Below are 12,812 nucleotides of genomic sequence, written 5' to 3' on the forward strand. Positions count from 1 at the left end.
GATCATAGATCCATGCCTATATACATAAGAAACCAAGTTTTAGTAAATAGATTGTGTATATTCGGTAGTAATTTCCAAACATTATTTCCGATTATATAATCGGAAATAAAACTGAGTACTATCACCGAATAACCAACATTCGGAAAATAGATGGATCATTTCCTACCGAATATGCGTCATTTGGAGTTCAGTATCCTATAGTTTTTCTGGCCTGTATATTCGGTAGTATATCAAATGAATATTACGATTATATATAATCGAAAAAAAAGTAAGTACCTATCCACCGAATAACCAACATTCGGAAAAGAGATGGATCATTTCCTACCGAATATGCGTCATTTGGAGTTCAGTAACCTATAGTTTTCTGGCCTATATTCGGTAGTAATATCAAATGAATGTTTCCGATTATATATAATCGGAAAAAAAAATGAGTACCTATCCACCGAATAACCAACATTCGGAAAAAGAGATGGATCATTTCCTACCGAATATGCGTCATTTGGAGTTCAGTAACCTATAGTTTTTCTGGCCTGTATATTCGGTTCTAATATCAAAAGAATATTTCCGATTATATATAATCGGAAATAAAACTGAGTACCTATCCACCGAATAACTAACATTCGGAAAAATAGATGGATCATTTCCTACCGAATATGCGTCATTTGGAGTTATGAATATGCATCATATGTATTGTCTATCGAATAATTATAGAGTGAGTTATAGAGTTAAAGAAAAAACCTGCAATAGAGCCACGTTCCCGGCAACTTGGCAGGTTCCTAGCCTCGAATCATTTCTCAACTCTTCCATCAAGAATGCTAGGCATGCCGTGCCCCAAGAATAGTCACCGACTTCATGGAGAGGATCCAAAAGTTGTATAAGGTTGGCGTCGATCCGGTTGCCAGAAGTATTAGGGAATATGACACATCCCAATACACAAAGGAGATATGTGGTGGAAGCGTGGTTCACTTGCTCATCAGTTAAGGTTCCATTTTTTTCCTCCAAGGTGCCTCGGAACATATTCATCAAAGCTGTAATGTTGATCTGTCTTGTTCTGTAACTTGCATGCCTCCTAAACTCTGTTGTTGTTGTCTCTTCATCCCAACCTAAGCACTTTTTAGTTATAGCATAAAGTTGTGCCCAACTTAACTTCTTTGTGTAGTTAAACTTCACAGTTGTGCCTTGGTCGGGAAGGTTAAGAATCTGCACAACATCATCCGGGGTAATCGTCATCTCCCCAAACGGCATATGGAAAGTATCGGTCTCAGGATACATTCTCTCCACGAACGCCGATATGGACACACGATCATGTTCCAACAATGAATTCTCGGTGGCATTAGCTAACCCCGAGTTGGAAACAATTGACTTGAACCTTTCACATTCACCGGATAAAGGACACGCAAGCATTTTTGTTGGTGCGGCGGTAGGTTTGAGTAGACGGACCGCATCTTGATGATCCTATTAAAGTACATAAAAAAAATCCTTAATACAAATATTACGATATAACACATAGACAATACATTAATAAAAAATAGTAATTTTATTACCTCGGTTTCGTATATTTCTCTGGCCCATGAGTCTTTGTATCCAAATAGTAATTTTCCTCCATCCGCTGGTAGCCCAAGGATTGTGCCTGCTGGAATACCCTTCTTCTTCAAGTGCTGAGGGACAAGATGTGATGCTTTCTTAGCAATATCCTTCTTTACACCATCTTTTCCTTTTTTGGCTTTTTGGGTACCACTTGGTTGTCCTTCTTCTTCTACTCTTGGCACTGGATCAACTGGTTCTGCACTTTGTTGAGCGGTTTGTTCAACACTTGGTCGCGCCCCTTGTTCACTGCCTTGTTGTTCTACACTTTGTTCAACACTTGGTTGCACTCCTTGTTGACTGCTTTGTTCTTGTAAGCTTTGTTGAGCACTTGAATTATCTTTGGCACTCCTTTCCCTCCTAGCACTAGCTGTCACTTTCTTCCTCCTTTCTCGACTTTGTCTAAACAACAAAGAAAGGAACAATATTTACAAACTATACAATCGGAAGACAAAGTATGGAAATATAACCCGAATGTACACATTCGGACGTAAGAAGACACGTACTGTTCCCGAATACAAAACAATCGAAAGCTAACTAAACATATTTACAACCGAATATGCATCAATTGGAGTTTAGAAGCTCTAAATTTTTCATCCTACACAATCGGAAGACAAATTACACAACTATAACCCGAATGAACAAATTCGGAAGTAAGAAGACACATATTTTTCCCGAATGAAAAACAATCGGAATATAACTAAACATGTTTACAACCGAATATTCATCAACTGGAGTTCAGAAACTCTAAAATTTTATCCTACACAATCGGAGGTATAAAACATTATATTGTCTTCCGAATAAATACTGGCCCCAAAATGGGATTTTTCCTATATCAGAAATTTTGAGATTTTTTCAATATATATATATATTCGGTAGTGAGTGTACTTCCGAATACTGTGTGTCTACTTAAATATATTCGGAAGCCAAAAAATTCATCAAACTACCGATTATTACCAGTTTGTATCCAGGAAGATATGGCCAACAATATTCGGCAGATAACCAACAAATATATCTCCCGAATACTGTCGATGTTCTTGAGAAATGAAGAACACGACTACATTCGGAAGTAAATAAGCATGAATATCGCCCGAATCTGGATAAAAAACCGAAAACCCTAGAAATTTTTTTTCTCGATTCGTCGAATTAAAGCGAAATAAACCCCAAAAATGATAGATTCTTACCTAATTGGGGCCATTTGAAGTTGACGAAGTGTTTGACTATCGGAATCGCCACCACCGACTACATTGTCGTGTACTTCTTCTTCGCGTTCTTCTTCATTTGCAGCAACAATTTCTTTATTTCTTGCTAAAATCCCAATCTTTGGATCGATACCCCGAGCAACATTTTTGGTTCTAGGTCTGTGGGTTTCATTTCCCTTATCCATTGTTTTATAAACGAATCGACGATGTTTTGATTTTACGATTCGCGGCGATGTTTCGGTTGAACGAGGAAAAGTTTTTTTTCTTCCACAATCGGAAGATAATATGAAACTGGAAGAAGAAGAGTTGAAATGAGTAGAATTTTTTTTGATTTGGTTTTTATACAGTTTTACCAGAAGGGCATTTATGTAACTTCAATATCATATAGGGTACCCCTTAACTAGAGTCTTTGGCTTTGGTTTTTATACAGTTTTACCAGAAGGGCATTTATGTAACTTCAATATCATATAGGGTACCCCTTAACTAGAGTCTTTGGTTGGGTATAAATTGATGGCCCCTAAATCCTTTCGGGTGGCCCCTAAAAACGCGAGGTTTATTTGATCAATAAAATATTTTGCTTTCCGGAAACAAATCCAGTGTGGTCGCATAAGAAGATATATAATTGTGTATGCGTTATTTTTGGAAGGCTGCTATTGGGGCGTCACACTCCTTTAGAGGGGCGTCACCTAATAAGACAAAAAGGGTCACCCATAAGTAATATCAAAAACCCCTTATCTCAAATAATTTTGTAACGACCAAACAACCCTTATTTAACTAATTTTAATTTAGTTTAATAATTATCTAATCTAATTAGATTAAGAAGATGAATTTTGTTATATACTCGTGAATTCTGACAAAGTTTTTGTGGCAAAAAAAAAAACTAGAAAAAAGAAAAAAATTGGAGATTTTTTTCAAAACCTAGAAATTCTTCTTTCCCAACCATAATTCGGAACGTCCAAGTTATATGTTGAAATATCCAACCGTAATTATTCATATGCCTTGAAATCAATAATTACGGTTGGGTCTGTGCACCTTCTAACCTAGACGTAATTATTCCTATGCCTTAATTGAAACTGTGATCTATGAAGGAAATTGCACTGTTCCATGATATATATAGATTTGCATATTCAAGAAATACAGAGAAGTGCCCAACAAACTTGCAAAAAAAAATATAAAAAGATTAACTTGTATGTACGTGACTCCTGATTACACTTCTTTTCGTATCACTGATATCACAATAATACATCACAAAAAAGACTGCGTACGATCAAGTGGATTAACCCCAAAAAGCTTAAGCTTTCTTTGACAGATGGTTGAGACGGAGTCTCATTTAGTACTGGTGTTACCCCAATTTCTAGAGTTCCAGAATCAGTCACAGAAACACCTCGCTTTTCTTCCATTTTCCTGCGAAATTGAAGGGTGGGAAAAAGCAGATATTTTTCTCCAGCTCAAATGTGTTGGCCATATTGAATTAAGAAAGAGAGAAACCCATACAGGAAAGAAAAGAGATATGTAGTTAACGTATCACTTGAACCACCTGGGGATATCTTTCACAAAAAAAAATGCATTTAGCAAACAGCTGACCATTCAATTGTGGCGCAATGCGAAGTGGCAAAAGTAATGGAAGGACATGCTCCGCAGCAAATTCACGCGTGCTAAACAAGGCATATTGATCAGAAGAAAAAAATTGTGATTATAAAGTACGATTTTCCACAACCTTTTTAATTGTACTAGAAGAAGGAAAAGTTACTTTCTTCAACTTTTTAACAAGACAAAGCATTTTAAAGATCTGCAACGCAGAAGGAGGAATTCCAAGAAAAGCATAAGAGTAGAAATTACAGAGAGTACCTGCTTGAGAATCAAGTCTTCAACGTAACTCCCAAAGTACACATGAGGGTGGGAGCTGAATGATCCACAACTGTACACCGTTGGACCGTCTGCAAAATCTCCAATGTTGCATGTATGTCCGTGGTGCTCAGCAATTCTCCCAGGCATAGCAAAGGATCAAGTCTTACCTGACAATGGTTATATCATGAGAAGGCAACCCAAACATCCTGATTTATTTTTATTTCTTACAGCAGTATTTTCACAGACATGCCTTCCCTCTAACAGACATAAATAATCTTAAATTGGGTAAATTGATTGTGCAGAAAGAATGGATACCACTATCCTTACTGAGGCTGTTAATCATTTTGATTTGAAGTAATTGGGGCAGTTCATGAGTCAAATCGCATGTCATTCACAAAACAAAGTAACTACATATACAAATGAATTGCATTTTTAGCACTTCTTTTTCAGGATTACAAGGAACAAGTTACTTTTCTAATGTGGCTATAATGTGCCAAAATGTAACATGACGCTAAATGGTCTCTGCATGCTAGCCTGCAGCAATTAATCAACTAGAGCATAAATGTAGTAACGAAGACATATATACTGCAGCCACTACCATTGTCTTAAATGCTAACCCGTGCACACAATGCAAAACTGTTGCTCCAACTGCACCAAATTAGTTAAATGTTCGAGATTGATAACAAAGGGAATGTGACTGGACAGTTATGAAACAAAATTGAAAATAAAGTACAGTTCAATGGAAAACAAGCATCTCTTGAGTGACAAATTAAAGATATAACAACCTTGTACAACACCACTGAGAATATATGATGAATAAGAACTTAATAGATCCAAGACCAAAATTATAATTTTTTGAACAATGACAGCAAGGTGCACCTGAAAATCAAGCTGCTTCATGAGACCACAGTTCTTTGTAGAACTTCTTCTTGTATGTGGGCATCATTAACGTTACAAGCGCGCACAAGCAAGGGAAGCGCATGGGATTTTAAGTGCTTCCGAATGGTCCACAATGATTGCAGAGAAAAAGGTTCCTGTCCTTCAGCTAAACATCAATGACATGAGAATCTAAATTTGTACATTAAACATACTAAAAACATACACAGTACATATGTACATCTGTGCATAAGAAGATTGATACATGCAGCCGAATAAATACTGTTGTATATTAAGCATGTCTCTACTTTTCACTTTCTCTGTACGGTTGCCCGACCAGGGCATGCCTTTAGATCATGTGTAGTCCAAAAGCTTGAGTACCATGACAGAGGCCAACATTATTACACCAACAATAGTGGATTATATCCATTAGGTTATCCATGACTAAATTACTGTAAGTCGACCTGCAAATTTTCACAAGAAATTACCTAACTTTATTAGTGTCTCATATTGATTGTTAAACACAAATGAAACTTAATTGCACCCTACACATTGTACTAAACTTCTTAAAACCAAACAACCACCAAAAAATTAAAATATGCACTAAGTAGTTTTCTTGCTGTCAACATGTAATGTAAGTGGCAAGTGTAGGGTACACACATAATTATCAGTTTGGAGAGCGTAAGAGAAGCATACATACATGCAACAAACATGCCAACGAAAAGCAGGAACAAATAAAAGGGCATAGAACACATTTTTTTCACATTTTTAAAATTTAACGGCCAGAGTTAGAGTAATGAAACTAATTTTTTCCTGATATGAACTAAGAAGTATCAAATTTTGTCACGAAATTCTGACTCCTGGTACTGCTCAGGTTATATCCTAATGAATATTGTTTTCTCGTTAGTTCCATGGTTACTTTTCTTTTGCTTCACGGCTTCTATCACATGCCTGTGATTCAGTATACACCTTTGTTAGAAGAAGTTCAGTTGTCGTGGACGTAGTTCAGCTCAGAACTTCTACACCATACTTGATCTCAGAAAAAAAGTGTTCAGTCTTAATCACGTCTAGGTTATCCTAGAGAAAAATATAATCGAACCTAGGCGTAAAACAAATACGCCTGGAAACTTCATCCACCAAACCTAGGCGCAAAAGAAAATACGCCTGGAAACTTTGGTGTAGTACCTAGGCGTAAACCTAAACTGCAATTCCTTCAAAATATCTAGGAACTTTTACGCCTGGGTTTTGTCTACTGAAAAACCAAGCGTAAGTAAATGAAATACGCCTGAATTCCTCTAAAACCTAGGCGTAAACCTAGGTGCAAAATCAATTTACGCCTGAATTTTTCTAAACCTAGGCGTAAGTTCTTCAAACACTAGACTTACGCTTGGCTAACCTAGGCGTAACACCTTCAAAAACAAAACTGAAACCCTAATTTGGCTTCGATTTGATTCAAAGCGAGTACCAATAGATGGGTTTGTGGATTAATACCTTAACACACCATGGGTTGTTGTTCAGGAGTTTGAAAACTTGATTCTTCAATTGATTGAATTGGTGGAACAAGTTGAGGATGAAGTTGTGGTTGATTGTGAAAATGGAAATTTACTGTGAAGAAGAAGAAGAGAAAGAGGATAAGAAGAAGAGCAGGAGTCAAAAGGTTTAAAGTGTGAAGATTTGATTAGGTTTTTATTCTGTTTTTGTTTTAATTTTAATTGAAGGGTAATTTGGACAAATTTTTATTGAATTAAAAATATCCCTTAATCAGAATTTTGATCACCAGATATCCAAATGAAACCCCTCTAATGGAGTGTGACGCCCCAATAACAATCTTGTATTTTTGACAGCTTCAAAAAGCAACGTGTCATTATTATTATGCCCTACTCACATGTAGTACCACAGTCACTATCCAAGAGTTAAAATCCTCAACTGTTTTATAGTACACCTTTCAAAATCTGTGCCAGCTGAATTTGAATTGATATTTTCATTTATTTTTCATCCATCAATTATTAAACTTAAAAGGTAAATATAATGGAATATTTAATGGAAGAAGGTGGTAGCATCATGGTATTGTAGTGTTTTTAGTCTCTGTCGGGACTGGAATACCAGGACAAATTTATCTGGCGGAGAAACTCGATCGGCAAGATCTGCGAATATAGTTTGAAGCATTTTTTATACTTCAAAAATTACATTTTGCACATTTTATACTTGCTAAGGTTGTATAGAAATAAAGTAATGAGCAATACCATTTCTCGGTAACAAATTGATCATACTCAAAATTATGATCAGTCTTCCGCAGTATGTCACGAATTACTATTTTTTTTATTGCCAGATATCTTGGGTAGCATTTGAATCGGTTGGTGGTGGAAGGCTGTCAGAAATTGTTTCGAAAGGAAAACCATATATAAACCTTTCGTTGAATGTAGTCCCCTCAAATTGAGTAAACGTTGATGATTAAATTTTGTGTTGACAAATGTGTCAGGATTTTCTTAGGGAATCACTAATAACCGCGGAATAACGGATTTTGAGATATTATGATGAATAATAAGTAAACCAAGCACAAGCAACTATGATAATACGAGAAAGATAAATCAACTCACAAGACACAAGATTTATAGTGGTTCGACCAGTACATACAACTTGTATATATTGTTTAAGTCCACTTTGAGTCGCACCAACTCAAATCCACTATGAAGAAAAATGATCACAACGTCGTGTGAATCCCAGCAAACTCTTGGTTACACCGCAACAATTACGCGAGACGATAACCTTGTCTCTTGTTCCTCACCAATATGCTTTCACAACGAAACCCTATCTTTAGCCCTAAAAGCTATACAAGAAATCTCTCACCGATTTCTTAGTCGTTTTCTACACAATGCACCAATTCTACAAGGCCTAACTACCTATTTATATAGGTTACAAACTTGGTCACCAATAATCCTAACCGGTTTAGGAAACCCCTTCCCTAAATAACCACGGCTAACTTTAGGAAATTATTAATTAGTCTTCAATTAACTAACAATCTCCCACTTTGAAGACTCATTGATTGTCTTCCATTCTTCAACTTTGGATTGACGGTGCTAAAACATCTTCCTTGTTAGTGCGGCTCCCCTCCCAGATCCTCATTAATTATGAGAGACCAACTAAATCCTTGCAGAGCTTTAGCTTGTCTGATGTAACTCCCTTGGTAAACATATCCGCCGGATTCTTCGAACCAAAAATCTTCTCGAGCTTCAACTCTCCTTCTTCTAAGAGATCCCGAATGAAATGATAACGGATATATATATGCTTCGTCCTAGCATGATAGGCTGAGTTCTTGGTTAAATGTATAGCACTTTGACTGTCGCTAAACAGAACATTATCTCCTTGTTCTTTGCTCAATTCAGCTAATAATCCTTGTAACCAAATCATCTCCTTGCTCGCTTCTGTCACTGCTACGTACTCCGCTTCCATAGTATACAATGTCACCAACTTCTGTAAACGTGATTTCCAAATCACTGCAGCTGACCCCATAGTATAAACATAACCGGTCGTACTTCGCCTTTTATTTACATCACCTGCGAAGTCTGCATCCACATAACCCCTCAAAATAGAACCACCTTTTCCATAGCACAATGGTACGTTTGTGTTACCTCTCAAATACCTGAGAATCCACTTCACAGCTTCCCAATGTTGTTTTGGGTTGCTTGCATATCTACTCACTACTCCCACTGCATGTGCAATATCCGGTCTCGTGCATACCAGAGCATACATTAGACTCCCAATAGCCGAAGAATATGGTACGTTAGACATGTACTCCTTTTCTTCATCTGTCTTCGCACACTGCATACTTGAAAGACGAATTTGACTTCCAAGTGGATAACTAACTGGTTTAGCATTCTCCATATTGAATCTTTTCAACACTCGTTCAATACATTCAGCCTGACTAAGCATAAGTACACCCTTAGCTCTGTCTCTTATGATCCTCATACCAAGAATATGCTTTGCTTCACCAAGATCTTTCATAGCAAACTCACTTGCTAATTGTTTCTTCAAATTCTCAACTTCTTGTAGAGATGTTCCGGAAACCAACATATCATCCACATATAGTAATAATATGATGTAGTCAGAACCGTACCTTTTGAAGTAACAACAATGATCTGCATTACACCGTGAGTAACCACCTCTATGCATGAAGTTATCAAACTTCTTGTACCACTGTCTCGGGGCTTGTTTTAAACCATACAAACTCTTCTTTAGCTTGCACACCATCTCTTCCTTGCCTTTTACTATGAATCCTTCTGACTGCTTCATGTAAATTTCTTCATCTAGGTCACTATGAAGAAAAGCTGTTTTTACATCCAACTGTTCAAGGTAAAGATCTTCAGAAGCCACTAAACTTAACACTACTCGAATAGTAGTCATCTTCACAACTGGAGAAATATCTCGTTGTAATCAACACCAGGTTTTTGATGGAAACCTTTCACAACCAACCTCGCCTTGTAGCGAATATCTCCATTTGCTTCAGACTTCATCCGATAAATCCACTTATTATGCAACCCTTCTTACCTCTTGGTAATTTTACTAACACCCAAGTGTCATTCTCATAGAGTGAATTTATCTCATCCTCCATAGCAAGTTGCCACTTGCCTAAATCATCATCCTGTAGTGCTTCTTTAATATCTTCAGGTTCGCCTCCATCCGTAAGTAATAGATAATTCAAAGCATACCTTGGGTTTCGTTTAGGAGTTCTTGACGACCTTCGTACTTCTTGTGAAACTGTAGGAATAACTCCCACTGCAGTAGAAGTCTCTTCAACTTGTACTTCTCTGCCATCAGCAACATCATGCTCTTCTTGTTCCACACTTCTTCCAGAAACATCATCAATATCGATATACAACTCCTTATCGACGTTGCTTGACCTGAAATCTTCAACTTGTGTTGTATTCATGTCCTTGTACATCTCATTCTCATTAAAAGTGACATCTCTACTTCTAATAACTTTGTGACCCTCATAGTCCCAAAGTTTATACCCAAAAGCGTCAATTCCATAACCAAGGAATATACACTTCTTTGCTTGAGCACCTATATTAGACTTCTCATCAGGACTAAGATGAACATAACCAACACAACCAAAAACTTTCAAATAGGAAAGATTTACCTTTTTGCCAGTCCAAACCTCCTCTGTTATCTTCATATCTAATGGACTACTAGGTGTCCTATTGATTAGATAAGCAGTCGTCTCTGTTGCATGTGCCCAGAAGGTCTCGGGCAAACCAGACTGCAAGCTCATACACCTTGCACGTGCATTCAACGTCCAATTCATACGTTCTGCTACTCCATTATCTTGTGGTGTCCTTGGAACTGTCCTCTCCAAACGAATTCCATTTGTAGCACATAACTGTAAGAATTATGTCTTGTCATACTCACCACCGTTGTCTGACCTTAGACACTTTAACTTCAGACCAGTTTCTGTTTCAACCAAAGTTTTCTACTTCTTAAACACTTCATACACCTCGAACTTATTCTTCATGAAGTAAAGCCACACCTTCATTGAGTGATCATCAATAAAGGTGACATAATACTGGAACCCGTTGTGAGATGCAACATCAATTGATCCCCATACATCCCTGTGAACTGATGAGTGCCAAATATTGTATATATTTATCCCTTTTTGTTGGCATTTAACTCATCTTTTATGCATTAATTCTACATTTTATCCCATATTCTGTATTTTCATTGTTTTCAAGAATAAATATTTTTCTTACTTAATTTTGCATTTTTAGGTAATAAATAAAGATTGGATGAGTTGCGGAGCAAAAAGAGCAGAAAAGTGGTGAAAAGCCGGGAGAAATTACGCAAGGAAGCCGCAAAGAATGGAGCGCACGTCCAAAAAGCTGGAAATGGGCTCAAGAAGAAGAAAGTTGCTCTTAAAGAAGAAGTGGGCTCAAGGTTTTCCAAGCCCAAACTCATTTCCCAAACCCATATTCTATACCCAAAAGCCTAAAACCCAAATCCATACCCGCTTGCGTCTTCAGCCGTCAGATCAGTTCTCAGGAGCATCCGACGGTCGCTCCCTTGATGTGCATCGAAGTTTGATATCTCCGCCTTACACTACAGTACCTAACTCCATCAAGTACCGTTCGTTTCGTCGTATCTCTTCACCCGACGGTCGCTCATCGCCTGCCTCCGCATCGCCGTCAGATCCACCTACCATCTTCCCATCCATCGGTCCAGCTTCGCGAAACATCAAAATCCTCTACACCTGCTCAACACCCTAGTACCCGAACCCTACACCCATTATCCAAACACACCCTTCTCCCAAATCCATCGAAACCATCTTTCCCCCCCCCCCCCTCTCTGCAACAGTACCACCATGTCCGTCTCCATCACCACTACCTTCCCCCAAATCACTCCACTATCTTCTCCCCAAATCACTCTATCACCACCACACCTAAACCCATCATCACTATCACGTTTTACCTCTTTTTCATCAACTAATCTCCTCAATTTCTCATCTCTCATCACTGAAACCCTAGGTGAGAAATTGGGGATATAAGTTGATGTTAGAGCAGCAATTGGAGCAGGAGATGAACGAGAAGAAGTAATTGGAGAGTGGGTCGACGAGATGGAGCGAGTATCTCATCAACATTAGGTAAATCAATTTCACCTGATTTTCTGATTTTGGGGAAAAGGGGATGTGAACCCTAATTCTGATAGGGGGGGTATAAATTGGTGTTATGTGGAGTGTGTGAAAGACTGTGTATCTCTCTGGACTAGCCAGTAGAGAATTATTTTAATTTTGAAATTCCAATTTCTGATTTTTGCATAACTGTTGACAGTTGAAAGTTGCATATGTTTTTAGTTATCTCAAATGTTGCTAGTTGTATCTGAATTATCACATATGATGAATGTTATTGCTTTATCCATGTTTAGCATGAGCTAAATAGCATCAGGACAAGGCTCAGCTGAAGCCTTGTGCACTGTCAAGTGACTAGAAGCTAGGATAGTTACTTCCATGCTCTGTTTTGCTTGAGCAAATGGGAGATACCAATGCACATAGTGCCTGTGATTGGCTGTGCTGTCAAAAGACAGCCAATGCTAGGGGCAGACTATTGAGCAATTTAGTATTCTTCTATTTCTAGATGTATGCATAGGATCAAACTCAACCTAGAAACATGTCATTTGGTTAGGACACAAGGTGGATCCTAAGCCTTGGCTTACCCACCAATTCCTTCTCAGTCACTTACATTTTCAGTTCTATGTGCTTTCAATTCAGTTTATTTTCTTGCCTTGTTTTTCTTGCACTTTGAAGCCTTTTGTGCA

At 37.8% G+C, this 12,812-nt stretch overlaps 1 long non-coding RNA gene across 2 annotated transcripts; it reads right to left on the reverse strand.

Moving 5' to 3' along the window:
- Positions 1-3,867: 3,867 nt before the first annotated feature.
- LOC113336167 lies at positions 3,868-7,161 on the reverse strand. 2 transcript variants are annotated; one of them, XR_003353641.1, is made up of 4 exons: positions 7,002-7,161; positions 5,514-5,974; positions 4,635-4,801; positions 3,868-4,441 (listed from the first exon to the last, which is right to left on the reverse strand). It is a non-coding gene; the product is annotated as an uncharacterized LOC113336167 (long non-coding RNA). The 2 variants fall into 2 exon arrangements; XR_003353640.1 differs by having other exon boundaries at positions 3,868-4,801.
- Between the last annotated feature and the right edge of the window lie 5,651 nt (positions 7,162-12,812).

This window comes from Papaver somniferum, unplaced genomic scaffold (genome assembly GCF_003573695.1).
Source record: "Papaver somniferum cultivar HN1 unplaced genomic scaffold, ASM357369v1 unplaced-scaffold_150, whole genome shotgun sequence".
NCBI lineage: Eukaryota > Viridiplantae > Streptophyta > Magnoliopsida > Ranunculales > Papaveraceae > Papaver > Papaver somniferum.